Consider the following 21,559-nt stretch of genomic DNA (forward strand, 5'->3'; position numbering starts at 1 on the left):
CCTATAAAAGGGGACTTTTGGTACTTTTTCGTTCTTCAAAAGGTACTTTTTGGATTTTTGTATAATATTGAACCTAGGAACGTGAAATTAAGCATGTAGATCCCGGATAAGGTGAGGACATATAAAAGGGGACTTTTTGGTTTTTTTCCGTTCTTTAAAAGGTACATTTTGATATAATATAAAGGGTACTTTTTCGTTCTTCAAAAGGTACTTTTTGTGTTTTTTATAATATTGATCCTAGAAACATGAAATTAAGCATGTGGAGCCCGGAGTTAATTAGAATCTTTAAAAGCAATCAGGGACTTGAGTAAATGAAAATTTAAACTGGAATATTTTCTGGTACTTTTTGAACTTAGGAACATGAAATTAAAAAAAATAGGTCCTTTGGTACTTTTTCGTACTTCACTGGTACTGGTACTTTTAGAGCTTTCTAAAATATTGAATATATAAACATAAAATTAAACACGAAAATTGAAAAAGCATACTCTGGTACTTTTTTGTTCTTTTACTAATACTTTTCGAATTTTCTATAATATTGAACCTAAAAACATTAAATTGGACATGTAGCTTCCTGATTGTATAAAAATCAGGTTTTTTGGTTTCTGGTTGAAAATTAAACATGCGTCATCCTGATTTAATGAAAATATATAAAAAGGCACTGTCTGGTACTTTTTCGTTCTTCAACTGTTTTTTCTAATTTTCTGTAATATTGAGACTAGAATCATAAAATCAAACTTAAAGAGTTCTCTAAAAGGGGAATTTTTGATATTGCAGATATATATACATTTACAATAATGATATTTATTTTATTCCATTACGATGAGGGTAGCGAAGCACACTGGGTATAGCTAGTATATTATAAGATTTAAGTTTTGGTTAAATGGTAAAGAATATAAATTTATGTTAGTTTTAGTTTTTTTATATTCTTATTATAATATTAATATAAAATATATTAGAATTTTAGAAGACAACAAAATAAGGCCAACGACAAAATACGTTAAATTAGGATATAATAACTTCAGCTATTTGATTATTATGATTTTTTTTCCCCTTTTTTTTCTATATGTCTAAATTTATAAATATTTAATTTTAAATTGTTTCTTTCTTTTATATTATGTATCTTTTCTAGTGATATATGAATTTTCAATGTCACACCATTGACCTCCGTGTGAATGTCACGGGAGATCACGTGTGTGATATTTAACGGTCAATGTGTCAACGGTCTAGGTTATATTACGTGTTTCAGATTTTTAATTTACTTATCTATTTTTCCCGTTTTTCTGTTGCAATTATTTCTTTACGGCTCACCCTGATTTTGAATTACCATCCACTGGTGGTTGAATATGATAACATAAGTATATTATGTCAAATTGTAGAGTGGAACCTAAATCTTCCCTCAACCAGGTGGTCCAATTATTTGATTTTTTGGTGGTGAATATGAGCTCAGCCTTCTAACGGGTGCGTGAACACGCTATTCGATTCCCAGATCCGAGATCTGAGGCATAGATGGCTCTGCCGTGAATCTGAATATTTCCTCTTTGTATTTTTAAATTAAATTTTAAAATAATCAAATTTATAACAATTGTGGAATATCAACTTGAATTAAGTTAAACTTTCAAAGACTGACAATTTTTATGTTAAGCAAGTATCACTTTCACAATGAATTTTTTTCTTGGACTTCTGTTCGATTTGACTGTTGGCACAAAAATGACCAGTCATTATCGTTACATGTGAGTCCCTTGCCTTAACGGTGACGTCACTTCCAACGTGTTTCGGTAACGTTCAAGTACACTGTAAGGTCATTTGATCGGGTGTTGAAGTATAAATGCAACCTTGCAGTGTATTCCTTACTTACGTCACCGCCACCTATACGTCACTGTCAAAATTGACATCCTATGTTAGTTAGTCTTCAAAGTATAATGCAAACCATTCACTTGGATTTTCATAACAAAAAGAAAAACATAACACGGAAAACATAAAAAGGAACAAAAAACTAAATTTGTGGAAATTTTTTTTACAAAAATCCCTTTTTTCTGCAATTTAAAGAAACTATCACTACAAAAATCCTATCGTTGAAATTGACATTTCATTTCGTTTCTAACAGAGCACTTTTATGTTAAAAAAATAATTGTTCAATTCGCAATCAATGTTGTAGCGTTGTATACGTTGTATGTCAGCAGCTGCTACAATATTCATGACCATATAGCAGTATATATGCGAAACTAATTGTCAAGGACCTAAGTCCCCTGTCAAAGACCTAACTGGTGAGAATGTATTAGTAGAAGCACAAAAATAAACACAGTTGTTCAAAAGGTACTAAATAAAAAATGTATTTTTTGGACGTTATTATTTGCGTGTTATTAATGAAATTTTATATGGCAGTGCATGAAAATATTAGTTATTTATTTTTTTGAAAAGATATTTTATCTCAAAACATATTATAAACACGTCTTTTTGTTATTTTTTTGTTGAATTAAAAAAGTATGTAAAATACTTTTTTAACTTTTAATACTAAAATATACAGCTTTTCATTTTTCAATTTTAATTAAAATAAAATGTCAAAGAATAAAAAATATATTTTTTTTTCGTTTGTAAAATATAAATTATTTTCGGGATTTTAAATAAATGAAAAGTGTTGAAAAAAATAATAAACATTAAGTTTAAGTGATAAGAAAAACTTATAAGTGGTAATATCCTCGCAATTTTGCGAAGAAAATTTTATGTTTAGTGAGTGCGTTTAGTTCTCACAAGTTTGTAGAATTTTAATAGAATAAAAATTTTTCTTTGAAAACCCCTTCAGTTTCGCCTATATGTACTACTATATGGTCATGACAATGTTGTTGGTATCTTCTATGAAAAAGCTCTATACAACTCATACGACAATTTTTCATATGTTTTTCGAATGTTGTAAGAAATGTTAGTGTTGCCAATTGTTTATTTCAACATATAAACAAAAATTCAAACGATTTTAACTTAAAAAAACGATAAAGTGGTAACAGTGAAATCAAAAACAAACAGCTGTTTACAAACAAAAATTTTATTAAAAAGAGTTTATTATTAGTTTAAAATGTGTAATAAAAAAATAAAAGAATTGAAAATTCAATGAAATTAATTTGGTTTATTTCGCATGTTTAATTAATTTAATATTTTTTGATTTTTTATCTTTTGACATTGCTATCTGTATTTGTTTTGATTGTTTTTATTTTTTTTTTTTCATTGAGAACATAAACTTATGACTTGCTGCAAAGATCTGTTCACAATCACTGTTACTACACTTTAGTAGGTACAATATACAACTTGATTGCGAACAAGTTAGAGTGCTATATTGAACTGAGCCGAATCTTAAATACATTCCACCAGCTACTTTTTTATTTATACTTTTCTAATTGATTTTTAGAAATAAGTTTTCTCAAGTCTTAAATTGAAAAATCTCAAGATTTAAATCTATTACAATTCCAAGATTTATTGTATATAATTAGTAATTAAATTAGTAAAGATTAAAGGATTTTAAAAACTCAACTGTTTTACACAAATTGATAATGCAACAGTTAAAGAGTTTTTGGGGACTGAACCTACTATGGGAGATATAACCAGTTATAGACTAATCGAAAACAATTCTTCTCTGTACAAGGAGTTCTTTGAATGCCTCTGAGGTAAATTGTCTGCCATTATCCGAGTGAACTATTTCTGGAACTCCAAACTTATAAAAAACTTCGTCTCGTAAAAATTTTATTGTAGCTTTGGTGGTAGCTTTCGATAGTGCCTTGAGAAGAACGAATTTAGTATTGTGGTCCAATACAATAAAGATGAAAGTATTTCCTGATTTTGTTCTTGTATATGGACCTAGAAAATCTATGTAGATTTTCTGGAATGGTCTTTGTGTCTTCACTTCTTTACCCATTGGTGGACGTAAGGTTTGCTTCGGATGTTTTATCTCCTTACAGGTCTCGCAGTTTCTAACCTGTTCCCTCACTTGCCTTACCATAGATGGCCAATACCAAAATTCTCGTATATTGAACAGAGTTTTAGCGATTCCACTATGCGACGTATTATCCACATGTGCCCTTTCAATTATGTTATTCGTCAATTCACTAGGTACCCAAATCTTCCAACAATCATCTTCACTATTCAAGTCGTTTCTATTGAACCTTATTCTCTTATATACTATACCTTCATCTGTTTTTAAATCAGGTAGCTTATCTTTATTTTGCTCAATAGTATCGATAAGGGATAAGTATTCTTCGCTTTTAAAGGATTCTGAGTTGAAATCAACTAAAGTCTTATGGTCAGTAGAAACTTCCTCCATATCCATTCTCGACAACATGTCGGGGACAACATTTTTGGTACCTTTTCTGTGCTCTATGTTGAATCGAAACCCTTGAAGTTTTAGACTCCAACGAGCTAGTCTTCCGTTCAAGTCCTGCTGTCGCATTAGCCATTTAAGACTAGAATGGTCTGTTATGACAGTAAAGTCCATTAATTCTATATACTGTCGGAATTTTTCAATGGCTAATACTACGGCTAGGCATTCTTTCTCTGTCGTTGAGTAATTTTTTTGTGCATTGTTTAGTTTTTTAGAGAAATATTCTATTGGATGTTCGCCTTCTTCATCATCTTTTTGGAAGAGTACCGCTCCTACTCCAACATTAGAGGCATCACATTGCACGAAAAATGGCCTTTCGAAATCTGGACTAGATAATATGGGGCTGGTGACAAGTCTTTGTTTTAACTCTATGAAGGATTGTAAGGCTTCTGGTGTCAACTGAAATTTGGGAGTTTTTTTAAGTGTATCGGTAAGAGGTGCAGTTAATGTGGAGAAATCATTGATGAACCGACGATACCACCCTACTGTCCCTAAGAATTTCCGCACATCCTTTTGGTTTTTAGGAGGCTTTATATCTAAAATAGCCTTAACTTTTCCCTCATCCGTTTTCAGTTTTCCACCGCCAACTATATATCCCAAGTACTTTAATTCACGATAACAAAATTTCGATTTGTCTATGTTTATTGTTAATCCAGCGTTTGATAATTTCTCTCCGACAGTGCGTAACATGTCCATGTGATCTTCAAAGTTAGATGACACAACCAGAAGGTCGTCGAGGTAGATGAAAACCCTGTCCTTCAGCTCAGAGGGCACCACTTTATCCATCAATCGACAGAGCCTTTGAGCAGCGTTACACAGTCCGAAAGGCATCACTTTGAATTGATACTGTGGCCTTCCCGGAACTGTGAACGCTGTCTTTGGTCTGCTTGACTCATCCAAAGGGATCTGCCAGAAGGCATCCTTGAGGTCGATTGATGAGATAAAGTGAGTGTCGCCTAGCCTAGCAAGTAACCCATCGATGTTAGGGAGAGGATAAGCATCCTTTTTCGTTACTTTGTTGAGCTCCCTAGCATCGAGGCAAAGCCTGTTTTTATTGGGCTTTATAACCAATGTTACGCGGTTATTCCATTCTGCTCCAGTCGTTACTTCGATTACGTCCAGTTCGATCATCCTGTCGAGCTCCGCGTAGATTAGTTTTTGGACAGCTGGACTCACGGGGTAGTGTCTCATCTTTTTGGCTAAAGCATCTCCAGTGTCTATCGTGTGTATCTCGATATTGGTTTTTCCTAAACCATACTGTTTATAACACCGAAACGATAACTTAACGTTTTCCAAAATTCTTCGCTGATATGTTGTTAACTGATGCATCTTCGATTCCTCCACTTCTGTAAGAGAAATTTCCTCAACCATCTTATTCTCAAATGAAACCTTTAGACCAATCTTGTTCCAGAAGTCAAACCCTAATATTAGTTCTTGGCTTAACTTTGGCACCAAATATAGTACCATTTCTACATACTTGTTTCCGTATTTGATTTTTGCCCAGATTTTTCCTATTATTAAGTGTTGATTCCCATCAGCCGTTCGCACAGACGATTTAAAGTCGAGTATTTTCGTATCCATTTGTTTTACGTTTTCTATGCAGTTTTTGCCAAGACAGCTTACAGAGGCTCCACTGTCTAAAAGTCCCTGATATTTTGATCCATTTATTTCGACTGACATATATGGTCTGATATCGTCTTCGCTACCTATAGTTGTAGATGCTATTATTTTTCTCTCCACTTTTCTTGCTAAGTATCTATCTCTTGTTTTCTTGATTTTCTGGCTTATTATAGGAACATAATCTTTAAAAATTTCGGAACGTATTCTATGGTAGTTCTCTAGTCGTTGATTGTATGTCCGATTGGGATTCAAACCATGGTGAAAGTGATCATTATCTGTTATAGGAAGATTATTTTCAGTTTCGCTATTGGAATTATCTATCATATTGGTTATTTTCTTTGCTTTTGTCATTTCCTTAGTCTGGTCTTGTTTTGCTAACATAAAATTTAAAAAATTGTCCTTTACTGGGAGGTGGTTTGGTTCGAACACGAGGGCCCAGTTTTCCGCGTGTTCGTCTTGGTGTTTCCCACACATCTCGGACAAGTTGGGCTAGTGACGTCGGCGAACCCACACCTATAACAAAACACACTTCGTTGGACTACTGGACATTCAATGAATGAATGACCAGATGTTTTGCAGTTCCAACAAGTAAGCTGTTTAGAAGGTAACTTTTCTTTTTGCAATGCTTCGACTTGTCGGACTTGTTCATCTTCTTCTATGCTTTCATAAAAATCTACTTCATAAAGTTTTCGAGGGTTACCCATCGACATTTTATGAGAAGACCGTTTTGCTATATTTCTCTCCGCTCGTTTGCATTCTTCTAGAAGATTGTCTAAATTTTCTATTCTGATTGGAAAAAGGAGTTGGGATAAACCTTCTTTTAAATTGTCTTTAATAATTTTAACCAACTCACTTTCATCTATATGAAAACGCATTTGATTTTTGAGTCTTACTATTTCGGATATGAAAGAATCCGCTGACTCGTTTGGAGCTTGTCTGCGTTCCATGATTTTTCTTTGAATTTCAAAGTCACTGTCAAAATTAAATTATTTGATTAATTATAAGAATAGTTAATTAATCATATATTTTAGCAATTATGAATCATATCTTTAAACATAATCATTTTTGCTTAATTCGAGTTGTTATTAATCTAAAGTTATCTATATATATAAAATTCTAACGTTACTGACTGACTGACTGACTGACTGATTGACTGATTCATCATCGCACAGCCTAAACGGTTAAAGCTAAAGAGCTGAAATTTGGACAGGGGGTTGGTCTCCCACCAAATAGATCCACTAAGACGGGATTTTTGGAAATTCGAATGTTTAGGGGGTAAAAAAGGGTAAAAACGGGTAAAATCGGTAACCTCATATCTCCTAAACTAGAAAAGATACAAAAATAGTTTAAAGCTTATCGTCGTTCATTTAAAAAATAAGCGGACAGGTGTCTGGTACTTTTTTCAATTTCGGCCCCTTTAGGGAATAAACGGGTAAAAACTGTATTTTGGTACTTTTTTTGCACCCCATGTATCTTTTAAACCAGTAAACATTCAAACAATATTTTTGACTCCTTCATAACTTGACGAAAAAATAAAAATATAAATTTAGTACTTTTTGGTTATTCGGATGTCTAAGGGGTGAAAATTTTACCTATTTTTGGTACTTTTTTCATAAAACATTGATTTTGGTTTATTAACTTATACATATAAATACGTAATAACGGGCTCCCACTACGATGTTGCAACATTTTGGAATAGAATTTTTATTTCGTTAATGAAATTAAGCATGAAGAGCCCGGAGTAAATGAGAATCTATAAAAGGGGACTTTTTGGTACTTTTTCGTTCTTCAAAAGGTACTTTTTGAATTTCTTATAATATTGAACCTAGAAACATGAAATTAAGTATGTAGAGGATGGATTAAGTGAGAACCTATAAAAGGGAACTTTTGGTACTTTTTCGTTCTTCAAAAGGTACTTTTTGGATTTTTGTATAATATTGAACCTTCTTTAAAAGGTACATTTTGAATTTTCTATAATATTGAACCTAGAAACATGAAATTAAGCGTTTAGAGCCTGGATTAAGTGAGAAACTATAAAAGGACACTTTTTGGTACTTTTTCGGTCTTCAAAAGGTACTTTTTGTGTTTTTTATAATATTGATCCTAGAAACATGAAATTAAGCATGTAGAGCACGTAGAAAATGAGAATCTGTAGAAGCGGACTTTTTGGTACTTTTTCGTTCTACAAAAGGTACTTTTTGAGTTTTCTATAAAATTTAACCTAGAAAAATGAAATTAAGCATGTATGCCACGGAGTAAATGAGAATCTATAAAGGGGACTTTTTGGTACTTTTTCGTTCTTCAAAACGTACTTTTTGAATTTCCTATAATATTAAACCTAGAAGCATGAAATTAAGAATGTAGAGCCCGGAGTAAATGAGAATCTATAAAAGGGGACTTTTTGGTATTTTTTCGTTCTTTAAAAGGTACTTTTTGAATTTCCTATAATATTGAACCTAGAAACATGAAATTAAGTATGTAGAGGATGGATTAAGTGGGAACCTATAAAAGGGGACTTTTGGTACTTTTTCGTTCTTCAAAAGGTACTTTTTGGATTTTTGTATAATATTGAACCTAGAAACATGAAATTAAGAATGTAGAGCCCGGAGTAAATGAGAATCTATAAAAGGAGACTTTTTGGTACTGTTTCCTTCTACAAAATGTACTTTTTATGAGAATCTATAAAAGGGGACTATACAAGGGAACTTTTTGGTACTTTTTCGTTCTTCAAAAGTTACTTTTTGAATTTCCTATAATATTGAACCTAGAATATGAAATTAAGTATGTAGAGCCCGGAGTAAATGAGAATCTATAAAAGGGGACTTTTTGGTACTTTTTCGTTCTTCAAAAGGTACTTTTTTAATTTCCTATGATATTGAACCTAGAAACATGAAATTAAGTATGTAGAGGATGGATTAAGTGAGAACCTATAAAAGGGGACTTTTGGTACTTTTTCGTTCTTCAAAAGGTACTTTTTGGATTTTTGTATAATATTGAACCTAAAAACATGAAATTAAGCATGTAGAGCCCAGAGTAAATGAGAATCTATGAAAGGAGACTTTTTGGTACTGTTTCGTTCTACAAAAGATACTTTTTGAGTTTTCTATAAAATTTAACCTAGAAACATGAAACTAAGCATGTAGACCCGGAGTAAATGAGAATCTATAAAAGGGGACTTTTCGTTCATCAAAAGGTACTTTTTGTATTTTTTATAATATTGAACCTAGAAAAATGAAGTTAAGTATGTAGAGCCTGGATTAAGTGAGAACATATAAAAGGGGACTTTTTGAAACCTTTTCGTTCTTCAAAAGGTACTTTTTGGATTTTTGTATAATATTGAACCTAGAAACGTGAAATTAAGCATGTAGAGCCCGGATTAAGTGAGAAACTATAAAAGGGCACTTTTTGGTACTTTTTCGGTCTTCAAAAGGTACTTTTTGTGTTTTTTATAATATTGATCCTAGAAACATGAAATTAAGCATGTAGAGCACGTAGAAAATGAGAATCTGTAAAAGCGGACTTTTTGGTACTTTTTCGTTCCACAAAAGGCACTTTTTGAGTTTTCTATAAAATTTAACCCAGAAAAATGAAATTAAGCATGTAGAGGATGGATTAAGTGAGAACCTATAAAAGGGTACTTTTGGAACTTTTTCGTTCTTCAAAAGGTACTTTTTGGATTTTTGTATAATATTGAACCTAGAAACATGAAATTAAGCATGTAGAGCCCGGAGTAAATGAGAATATATAAAAGGAGACTTTTTGGTACTGTTTCGTTCTACAAAAGGTACTTTTTATGAGAATCTATAAAAGGGGACTTTTTGGTATTTTTTCGTTCTTCAAAAGGTACTTTTTGAATTTCCTATAATAATAAACCTAGAAACATGAAATTAAGTATGTAGAGGATGGATTAAGTGAGAACCTATAAAAGGGGACTTTTGGTACTTTTTCGTTCTTCAAAAGGTACTTTTTGGATTTTTGTATAATATTGAACCTAGGAACGTGAAATTAAGCATGTAGATCCCGGATAAGGTGAGGACATATAAAAGGGGACTTTTTGGTTTTTTTCCGTTCTTTAAAAGGTACATTTTGATATAATATAAAGGGTACTTTTTCGTTCTTCAAAAGGTACTTTTTGTGTTTTTTATAATATTGATCCTAGAAACATGAAATTAAGCATGTGGAGCCCGGAGTTAATTAGAATCTTTAAAAGCAATCAGGGACTTGAGTAAATGAAAATTTAAACTGGAATATTTTCTGGTACTTTTTGAACTTAGGAACATGAAATTAAATAAAATAGGTCCTTTGGTACTTTTTCGTACTTCACTGGTACTGGTACTTTTAGAGCTTTCTAAAATATTGAATATATAAACATAAAATTAAACACGAAAATTGAAAAAGCATACTCTGGTACTTTTTTGTTCTTTTACTAATACTTTTCGAATTTTCTATAATATTGAACCTAAAAACATTAAATTGGACATGTAGCTTCCTGATTGTATAAAAATCAGGTTTTTTGGTTTCTGGTTGAAAATTAAACATGCGTCATCCTGATTTAATGAAAATATATAAAAAGGCACTGTCTGGTACTTTTTCGTTCTTCAACTGTTTTTTCTAATTTTCTGTAATATTGAGACTAGAATCATAAAATCAAACTTAAAGAGTTCTCTAAAAGGGGAATTTTTGATATTGCAGATATATATACATTTACAATAATGATATTTATTTTATTCCATTACGATGAGGGTAGCGAAGCACACTGGGTATAGCTAGTATATTATAAGATTTAAGTTTTGGTTAAATGGTAAAGAATATAAATTTATGTTAGTTTTAGTTTTTTTATATTCTTATTATAATATTAATATAAAATATATTAGAATTTTAGAAGACAACAAAATAAGGCCAACGACAAAATACGTTAAATTAGGATATAATAACTTCAGCTATTTGATTATTATGATTTTTTTTCCCCTTTTTTTTCTATATGTCTAAATTTATAAATATTTAATTTTAAATTGTTTCTTTCTTTTATATTATGTATCTTTTCTAGTGATATATGAATTTTCAATGTCACACCATTGACCTCCGTGTGAATGTCACGGAGAGACCACGTGTGTGATATTTAACGGTCAATGTGTCAACGGTCTAGGTTATATTTACGTGTTTCAGATTTTTAATTTACTTATCTATTTTTCCGTTTTTCTGTTGCAATTATTTCTTTACGGCTCACCCTGATTTTGAATTACCATCCACTGGTGGTTGAATATGATAACATAAGTATATTATGTCAAATTGTAGAGTGGAACCTAAATCTTCCCTCAACCAGGTGGTCCAATTATTTGATTTTTTGGTGGTGAATATGAGCTCAGCCTTCTAACGGGTGCGTGAACACGCTATTCGATTCCCAGATCCGAGATCTGAGGCATAGATGGCTCTGCCGTGAATCTGAATATTTCCTCTTTGTATTTTTAAATTAAATTTTAAAATAATCAAATTTATAACAATTGTGGAATATCAACTTGAATTAAGTTAAACTTTCAAAGACTGACAATTTTTATGTTAAGCAAGTATCACTTTCACAATGAATTTTTTTCTTGGACTTCTGTTCGATTTGACTGTTGGCACAAAAATGACCAGTCATTATCGTTACATGTGAGTCCCTTGCCTTAACGGTGACGTCACTTCCAACGTGTTTCGGTAACGTTCAAGTACACTGTAAGGTCATTTGATCGGGTGTTGAAGTATAAATGCAACCTTGCAGTGTATTCCTTACTTACGTCACCGCCACCTATACGTCACTGTCAAAATTGACATCCTATGTTAGTTAGTCTTCAAAGTATAATGCAAACCATTCACTTGGATTTTCATAACAAAAAGAAAAACATAACACGGAAAACATAAAAAGGAACAAAAAACTAAATTTGTGGAAATTTTTTTTACAAAAATCCCTTTTTTCTGCAATTTAAAGAAACTATCACTACAAAAATCCTATCGTTGAAATTGACATTTCATTTCGTTTCTAACAGAGCACTTTTATGTTAAAAAAATAATTGTTCAATTCGCAATCAATGTTGTAGCGTTGTATACGTTGTATGTCAGCAGCTGCTACAATATTCATGACCATATAGCAGTATATATGCGAAACTAATTGTCAAGGACCTAAGTCCCCTGTCAAAGACCTAACTGGTGAGAATGTATTAGTAGAAGCACAAAAATAAACACAGTTGTTCAAAAGGTACTAAATAAAAAATGTATTTTTTGGACGTTATTATTTGCGTGTTATTAATGAAATTTTATATGGCAGTGCATGAAAATATTAGTTATTTTTTTTTGAAAAGATATTTTATCTCAAAACATATTATAAACACGTCTTTTTGTTATTTTTTTTGTTGAATTAAAAAAGTATGTAAAATACTTTTTTAACTTTTAATACTAAAATATACAGCTTTTCATTTTTCAATTTTAATTAAAATAAAATGTCAAAGAATAAAAAAATATATTTTTTTTTCGTTTGTAAAATATAAATTATTTTCGGGATTTTAAATAAATGAAAAGTGTTGAAAAAAATAATAAACATTAAGTTTAAGTGATAAGAAAAAACTTATAAGTGGTAATATCCTCGCAATTTTGCGAAGAAAATTTTATGTTTAGTGAGTGCGTTTAGTTCTCACAAGTTTGTAGAATTTTAATAGAATAAAAATTTTTCTTTGAAAACCCCTTCAGTTTCGCCTATATGTACTACTATATGGTCATGACAATGTTGTTGGTATCTTCTATGAAAAAGCTCTATACAACTCATACGACAATTTTTCATATGTTTTTCGAATGTTGTAAGAAATGTTAGTGTTGCCAATTGTTTATTTCAACATATAAACAAAAATTCAAACGATTTTAACTTAAAAAAACGATAAAGTGGTAACAGTGAAATCAAAAACAAACAGCTGTTTACAAACAAAAATTTTATTAAAAAGAGTTTATTATTAGTTTAAAATGTGTAATAAAAAAATAAAAGAATTGAAAATTCAATGAAATTAATTTGGTTTATTTCGCATGTTTAATTAATTTAATATTTTTTGATTTTTTATCTTTTGACATTGCTATCTGTATTTGTTTTGATTGTTTTTATTTTTTTTTTTTCATTGAGAACATAAACTTATGACTTGCTGCAAAGATCTGTTCACAATCACTGTTACTACACTTTAGTAGGTACAATATACAACTTGATTGCGAACAAGTTAGAGTGCTATATTGAACTGAGCCGAATCTTAAATACATTCCACCAGCTACTTTTTTATTTATACTTTTCTAATTGATTTTTAGAAATAAGTTTTCTCAAGTCTTAAATTGAAAAATCTCAAGATTTAAATCTATTACAATTCCAAGATTTATTGTATATAATTAGTAATTAAATTAGTAAAGATTAAAGGATTTTAAAAACTCAACTGTTTTACACAAATTGATAATGCAACAGTTAAAGAGTTTTTGGGGACTGAACCTACTATGGGAGATATAACCAGTTATAGACTAATCGAAAACAATTCTTCTTCTACATATCAATCGTAAAAAAATCTTGAAATAATATTTTAAAAATATATATGTATAATATATATATATATATATATATATAATATATTATATATATATATATATATTTATATATATATATATATATATATATATATATATATAATATTATATATATAATATATATATATATACATTTAAAAACTAATACTTATAGAAAATTATAACGATTTTTCTCGAATAGATAAAAAATAACAAAATATTTGTAATAATTTTGGCAATTAATTTTTGTTAAAATTGAAAACATATTACCACATAAAACGTTTTTTTTAAATTTCGAACAAATTATTGTTTTAATTGTTCTAAACTTAAAAAAATGTGCATCTGGTAAATTTTAATTGATTATCAAATTCACAAACCAATTTTAAAACTTTTATTATTATAGAATACAAAATATTCATGTTAACGCTTTTATTTCGTATATTTACAGAAATTAACGAAAAATTATAGAATAAACCACTAAACAATTTTTGCCGAATTCGTACAGACAGTCTGCACAAGTTCGATTTCGTATCCGAATTCCGTCAAAATTCGTTACGAAAATCGTATGAAAGGTTGCTCGGAATTCGGAACCCTTTGTCTGAGGAAATTCGGAAAAATGTGCAGAGTTGCCGATCAGAATTCCTTACGAAATCTGATGTAAATTCTGATCAAATATAAGAAAGTCTGATAAATGTCTGATAAAATAACAGACAGGTCATACAAAAGTCTGCGTTCCCACGACAATCGGTTCTTCGCACCGAACGACTCGGAGTTCAACGAGCAACGACCAATGATTGTCAACCCAGCCACACCGACTTTACACGTATGTATTCTCTATTCTTCTTTTTTCTTTTAAGGGGCAGACTATTCCGGCAAATCTGCTCCGTATTCTTTTGGTCCGACCCGGAGTTGAACAAAATCCAGGACCATGGTACTGCTCTGTTTGCCACGGAGTTCTGCACTCTAACAGACCATCAGTTAGGTGCACCGTTTGCAACGAGTGGGTCCACTTCAGGAATGATGCCAACCGTAACTGCAGCGATCTGAATAATCTTGGGGAGTGGAGTGATGGTTTCGTTGCCCCGTGTTGTATTAATAGACAACGCTGCTCTTCACCGTCCTCAACGTCATCAACATCGACGCAATCGAGCACGGCTACACCTCCTCCCCAACAGCATCTAACACAACAGCAACACAGGCCACTACAACACCCACAACAACAAATACACTCGCAGCCACTAACACCTCAAATTGCTGCCCATAGACCTGAAGTGTTGACATTAATGCAGTTTAATTGTAACGGCCACAGAGGATAACTAACTTTATGCAGCATCATAAAGTCCAGATCCAAGAAACCAAATTAACGTCTAGCTGCCAATTACAACGTTGTAATAATTACAACATCTTGCGAATGGATCGAGCAAGGAGCGGTGGTGGAGGCATCGCATTCATCGTACACAACTCTGTACAGTACAGACTCATTTCGCCTGACCTTAATAATCCAGATCCATACATCGAACACCAGGAGATTGCGGTTAAGTCAGGTGCTGCCGAAATTGAGCTATACAACGTGTACATTCCGCCAGTCAATAGCTTACCTGCAGGCTATCACCCTGACATCAAATTCCTCCTGGAAGGTGATAACCGTGTCGTGATGGGAGACTTCAATGCTCATCACTACCTCTGGCACTCAAATCTCGACCAGAGGGGTATAGCATTTGCGGCACAGATAGACAACTCCACGTTTTGCACAGTGAATGACGATGCCCCCACCAGAATTATGGGTAGTTGCACGAGCTCGCCAGATATAGCAATTTGTAGTGCTGGTCTCTTAAACTATACGTCCTGGCAACCTATAGTTTCGCTGTCATCAGACCATCTACCCAAAATAATTAAGCTTGACAAACCGACGGACTTTATAGTCTCTGAGAGTTTACCAACCGCAAGTTTAGGAATTTACACCCCCCCCCCTTCTGACGTGCGCTCCACAGAAAGGGAGTTCTGGAAAATCGTCCTTGCTGCCGCTGCTCGTACAATACCAGCTGGTAGAATCCCGCTTATAAGACCAAATTTCCCAGTGGATAAAAGTGGGTAAATCACCTGTAACTTAACCTCAGGAGCCAGCAAACTATGGTCTACTGTCAGATCTCTGTCGAATCCAGTCAAACATGAGGATAGGGTCGCGATATCCTTCAATGGAAATACCATATCCGACCCCAAGCGCTGCTCGATCTACTTTGCACGTCAATTTATAGAGCACCCCGACAGAGACAAGGTGAAAAGAAGCATCGTAAGGAAGGTACACGATCTTCGAGTCAGTGACAGACCATATGTTTTTACTACGAGTGAGGTAACGAAGGTCATCAGAGATGCTAAGTCATCGAAAGCTATTGGCCCAGACGGTATATCCATGTTGATGCTGAAAAATTTGGATGAACCGGGAGTTGAGTACCTTACAAAAGTCCTCAATTTGTCGTTGTCAACCCTAATAATACCCGAGGTCTGGAAATATATATATATATATATAGATGTACATTTTAGTATTTAAAATTAAAAAAAGTATTTTACTTCGTACCTTTGTTTTTAACATACAATATATATATATATATATATATTATATATATATATAATATAATATATATATATATATATATATATTATATATATATATATAATATATATATATATATATATATATATATATATATATATATATATATATATATATATAATATATATATATATATATTATATTATATATATATATATATATATATATATATATATATATATTATATATATTATATATATATTGTATGTTAAAAACAAAGGTACGAAGTAAAATACTTTTTTTAATTTTCAATACTAAAATGTACATCTTTTCATTTTTCAATTTTAATTAAAATAAAATGTCAAAGAATAAAAAATATTTTTTTTTCGTTAGTAAAATATAAATTATTTTCGGTGTTGTTGTGTTTTTTCCAAAAAATACATTTTTTATTTAGTACCTTTTGAACAACTGTGTTTATTTTTCTGCTTCTACTAATACATTCACACCAGTTAGGTGTTTGACAGGGGACTTAGGTCCTTGACAATTAGTTTCGCCTATATACTACTATATGGTTCAGTGGTTAAAAACATAAAATATTTAAAAAGGTATGTCAACGGCATCCAATATCTTTAAAAAAATGTATCTATGCTTATTAAAAAGAATTGATATGGATTTTATATTATTAACATCACCAACAATCAACAATTTTGGTTCTGTTTTCCTATTCTGAAGTTTTAGTAGATTTATTTTTACATGTAACTCCTCTTGATTTTCACCAACCATTGCAAACGACTCTTGAGAATCAATAATAGTATTTTTTCTGTATTTTATTCCTACTTCATCTGCGGTAACTTTTTGTGGGGGTGGAAATAGATAATTTAAATTCCAAAATACAGAAAATTTTTTAGATTCTATAAAATGAGGAGATTAGTGATATGAGTTTATTTGTATTTTAAACTACCTTCTTTAACATATAAGTCAGGCTAACTCAAAGTTTTTACAACGATAGAAGATGAAATTTTTGATTTCAAATAATGGAGTATTTTGTTATCAGAAAATGACCATCTAGATTTAATTTAAACCATTGGAAATTTTATTTCAAAACCTATTTCAGTCTAAAATAAATAAAAGGAATCTTTTGACTGTATTTCAAAATAATCATTTGGGTTTTACCAATTGTGTAGCAGACGATTTTGTGTACTCCGGCCATTTTTCAAAAATGTGTTTTATGAACTCAGATTACTTATTTTCTTTAAACCGATATTGAGCATACTGTCTCCAATAAATTTCAAGTTCCTCTGAAGTAACAGTTGGGCATCTTAGATTCTTTAGGGCAACTGAGTAGTTTTCCTTAGTTTCTGTGTAATATATTAAATATAGTTATTAGATAAAAAAATTGAAGTGTGAAGATTAACTTATCAAATGCATCAGAATGAGTTTCTTCAGGAGTATTAACAGATTTTAAAATTCCCTTTGGAATGATAGCATTTGTTTAGCAAACATCTTAAATCTCTGTTTTTTTAGCTCGTCAATACTTATGCTACTTTTTTCATAACCTTTATCATGCTTGTTGTAGCTCAACATTTTTATCTGCTTATTTAACTCATCTATGGAAAAATATTTCATTTGTTGAATATCAAATAACAAGGTTTCACATAAAATATAGTGAAATACACACTCAAAGATATCGTGCATCACATCCACAGTATAATTTTCTGTAGAATGGAAAGAGGAAATTGCATCAAATTCGCAATTGCTACTTATTCCCATCTCCGCAGCTAATTCTCGTTCAACCGTTTCACGATAATTTATTCTGTTTCTTAGTAGTGAAATTACTTCGCTGTTGTTTTTCCTTGCGTCACATTTATTCATTAGACAAAATCGGCAGTAGTAGTTTGAGGCAAATGATTTTGAAAAGCCAAGGGTACAATTTAGTCCCAAATTGTCGCCTAATAATAGTGTCATAACAAAGTGCACTTCTTTAATACCTTCTTTTGTTTTTATATCAATGCCATCAATTTCTAAACTTTGTAATTTTCTATCCAAGGGTTGAAAGCACTCATTTTTATACTTTTTTACACCCGAAGATTTCAAGGAACATGACAGAAAAACCTCATTTAATTTGGATTATTTTTTTCGGGACGCATGAGAAACTGTAATAGATATGCACATTGTAAGCTCCGTATAAAGATAATAGGTATTAATGTCTTATTTGGTACAGTTGTTTTGTTTCCACAAATCTCCTTGAATGAAATTACCACAATTTGGGTTCTTTTCTACTTCTTTCATATGTATTATTACATTGTCAAAATAGTCGTTTTGCTTTTGAATCTGAAATTCTAGCGGCATTACAACTCCTTTTGAATCTCGATTTTGTTTATTACAAATTCTTCAACTGTCCCTAAGAGATTGTTATCTTTTATTGTTTTTTCTAATATAAATTCAGACCTTGCATATGAAAAAATATATTTTACATCATCGAGAATGGTATTAATTGTTTTATCAATTAAACTCTTATTAACACATTCTTTAATATAGTTAACGATGGGATAAAGAATTAATTCTGTTACTGTTCGAATGAAGTTGATGTCGGAACGGGAAATGTTGTTAAATGAATTTAATTTAATTATAAATTTGGTAGCAGAATATCCGACTTCTATTAAACTAGCTTCATAAAAATCCTAATGGTAATGCATTTATATTCTCATCTTGAATGTTGGTGTTACACTCTGTTTCAGAATGTAACACTTCTTCTGTACTAAATGTATTTTCAAAAACACCTTCAACATTTATTGGCACAGAAGTTTCATTTATTCTTTCGAAATGTTTTAAGATGTAGCGTTTAAAGACGTATTTGGAGTTGAATTGTTGGTAACAGTTTTTAAACGTACACCGAAAGATTTCACATTGAATAAAGAAATGCATATTATTTATATGGTCGAAACAGGTTTGGCCGCAATCAAATTATTCTTCACATAAACAACATATAATAAAAGCCATGATTACTTACCTTTTAAAAATTCTTTATCTTCTCATAAACTATTAATTTTTTTCTAAAAAATTTTTCTTCTCGGCAATAATAAATGTTTATAACTTATTTTTTATTAAAAGTATTTGAACTATACTTTTGTTTTGTTTTGAAACATTTTCAAGCAAATGAGTAATTGAATAAAATATATTCGTAATTGACGGTATTTAAAATTTTTGATAAATTGGTTTATTGATAATTTTTTAAAAATAATTTTTTCTGTGTATACATTAGGGTATTCAATTATTCGGGTTTTTGTCTTATTCGGTTTATTCGACAAACAATTATTTGAGGTTTTGCGTTACCCGGTTAATAATCGGATAATTAAAAATTATTCGGTTATTCGAATAAAAGGAAACTAGATGTTATTATTGCTATTAACAACAATTTTCTTCATATACAACCTGTAAAAATTTTTAAAAAAGCATTCACACATGGAAAAGTTGATAAACATGTGAAAATAGATTCCACTCACAGAATTGCGTACTCCGATTTTTATGTGCTTATAAAACGATTTCAAAGTTTAAGGGTATACAAACGAATATTTAAAATATTTATATGTATCTTATAATGCTATATTATTTATCTATATTATCTATATTATTTACATGTCTCACTTAAAGAAAAAACGAAAAAGAAATTAAATTTAAAAAGGTTTCATTTTCGACCCAAAAATTTTTAACTACTTTTTTGTGACAAATTTTCTTTAAGATTTCCAATTCTTGAAGATCTTGATGACTTGAAATAAATTATATTATTTCGAAGCAGAGGAACCCAGCTTCGTTTGAAATTAATATTATTACCATCTTTTAAATATAAATTTGGAATTCCATCTTTTGAAATTGGATGTCTTTTAAACTTTAAAGTTCTTTTACAGAAGCATAAGAGCTGATTATGAAAAACTGAGTACACAGAGTTAATACTAATGGTCCTCAGTTTCCTGTACGCATAGATTTTTTCATGTTTGAAAATAACTTTTTCACGGTTTCACTTCTTTCACTTTAATTTTTTGTTTAGTTTTTTATCAAATAATATAAATTATTCCTGTTTATGTGAAATGCTTTTCTATATAACGAAAATTACTGTTTTTAAGATTTTCAACGAGTTCTATAATTCATACGTTCCATTGAACATTAGTTCAAATATTACTGTTGCTGAAAACATATTAGAAATACTTAAGAACACAACAATGTTCCAAAAAAAAAACTGGTTGTAAAAATAAAAGCGATATAATTATTTCATGATTTCCTTTCAAATTGATTAATAAATTAAGAAAAGAAGAAAATTTATTATAAAAATATTAAATTTTGTAGAAAATACATAGTAATTTTACTGCTAAATAGTGAATTTTTCTTAATCAGTTAATTGATAGAAATTATTCGGTTTATTCGTTATTTGAAATTTGACAATTTTCATTTATTCGAGCAATTAATCGTCAAAAATTAATCGATTAACCGAACGACGATTAATCCTTTGAATACGCTAGTATACATACATATATTAAAAATTATTAAATTAAAAAATAAAAAAATAATGTATTTTTTTTTTGTTAATTTTCTTGTATTAACAAGTTTAATGAAATTCAAACAATCATCACACATGCAGATGTTGTTTAATTGATTTCCAAACACCAACTACGAAAATATTAATTAAATTCCCGAAAATAATAATTAAATTCCCTTTTTGTGCATGATTTTTATAAAAAAAATCTTTCAGATAATGTGCAGAGTTGTCGCAAAGTTTTCTTACAAAAGAATAAAATGACTGAGCAAAATATAGCAGAAAATGTGCAGACTAATCTGTTAAATATCTAAAGGAAATTTATATTATTCTCAAAATTTACAAAACAATTCTCTTCAGATTATGTGCTGATTTATCGGATATTATTCGAAAACCATTTTATATTTTACTTCAGAAAATGTGCGGACTTCTCCTTTATATAATTACAGAAAATTTCTGATAATATTGTTTACTGGGAAGCTTCGTTCACAATGCTGGAGTACTCCACTCTGCACTCCAGTAAAAAAAATGTTAACTGTTCAAAATACAGAGTGGAAAATTTTCTAAGTAATTTGTCAAAACATTAAAAATAAACAAAATATTTAAAATAATAAATATTTATTAAAATTCTCGTTATTAGGAAAATAATTGTGTTTCTGGTCACTTTTTAAACAATATTTCGATTCAAGAACGAACTGCAAAATTTAGAATAACATATTTTAATTCCCGCAGTAAATTTCATGTGTAATTCCTATTTATTTGAGACAAAAAAGTATAAATTTATGTATATATGAAGCAACCAAGAATTTTCCTAAATTTTTTTAAATGACTGTTTACCAACTTCCCAAGGCTATTGCCGGTTACTGATGGTACAAACCAAAGAATAATAAGAAATTGGACTATGACATTGTTTTACAACAATAACATATCCTCT

This window comes from Lucilia cuprina, chromosome 3 (assembly GCF_022045245.1).
Source record: "Lucilia cuprina isolate Lc7/37 chromosome 3, ASM2204524v1, whole genome shotgun sequence".
Lineage (NCBI taxonomy): Eukaryota > Metazoa > Arthropoda > Insecta > Diptera > Calliphoridae > Lucilia > Lucilia cuprina.